Source organism: Aplysia californica, unplaced genomic scaffold, assembly GCF_000002075.1.
Source record: "Aplysia californica isolate F4 #8 unplaced genomic scaffold, AplCal3.0 scaffold00728, whole genome shotgun sequence".
Lineage (NCBI taxonomy): Eukaryota > Metazoa > Mollusca > Gastropoda > Aplysiida > Aplysiidae > Aplysia > Aplysia californica.
The window spans coordinates 283789-284895 of record NW_004797998.1 but is presented as its reverse complement, the minus strand read 5'-3'; the positions used below and the strand labels follow the sequence as shown (position 1 = coordinate 284895).

Below are 1107 nucleotides of genomic sequence, written 5' to 3'. Positions count from 1 at the left end.
TGCCCTATAAAACACGACATTTTACCAGTTGTCAAACATGCCCTATAAAACACGACATTTTACTGGTAGTCTAACATGCCCTATAAAACACGACATTTTACCAGTTGTCAAACATGCCCTATAAAACACGACATTTTACCAGTTATCAAACATGCCCTATAAAACACGACATTTTACCAGTTGTCAAACATGCCCTATAGAACACGACATTTTACTGGTAGTCTAACATGCCCTATAAAACACGACATTTTACCGGTTGTCAAACATGCCCTATAAAACACGACATTTTACCAGTTGTCAAACATGTCTGATAAAACCCGACATTTTACTAGTAGTCTAACGATACATGCCCTATAAAACACGACATTTTACCAGAAATCAAACATGCCCTATAAAACACGACATTTTACCAGAAATCAAACATTCCCTATAATCATGATTTATAATTTTCTGGAGTGTCCTCTACAAAAAGCTTGGCCGCTCTGCAAGGTACGCATCAGGGACGCGCAAAATATGAAGGACAAACACAAGTCTTGTTACAGTATTCAAGTTCAAGTGTGCGCGAAACCTTTCTCTCCTTGCCTCACATTTGGTTTCGAAATAAAGTTAAGAGATCGTGCACCCCACTGTGAACCGGACTTCCGTCATGGGTGCCTAGTCTCGGATATTACAATACAGGCCTATTGTCTATCTATCTACGGCTGACACACACGTACTGATATTTCCCTCGCCCCTCCCAGACACGACAAAGGGAACCACATGCATGCACATTCCATGTCAAACTGGGGCTGCCCCCAAAGGCCACAGATAAATGCCGCTTTCTTCTAGCCCTTTCTCCAGATAATTAGATACTCCACATCCCCAACCCCCTCAATAAAAAAGAAAAAAACCCCCTTTAAAAACCTAAAAGAACTAACAAAACCCCCATAAAATCAACCCCCCCCCCCTTACAATATAATATGAATAAAAAAATAGAGTAAAGTACAATTTAAATAATAATTATAGCAGTCTAGCCCATAATTAGGGAAGAGGCACTTCACAGCGTTATATGATAGCTCACACATCCACATGGATTTCCACCCCGACAAAAGCCAAGCAATTTCGTGT

At 40.4% G+C, this 1107-nt stretch overlaps 1 protein-coding gene across 1 annotated transcript in view; it reads left to right on the top strand.

The window, feature by feature from the left end:
• The window catches only part of LOC101855978 (suppressor protein SRP40), a gene marked incomplete at its 5' end in the record, with an annotated part of 7622 nt that overhangs the window by 4774 nt on the left and 1741 nt on the right, over positions 1 to 1107 (top strand).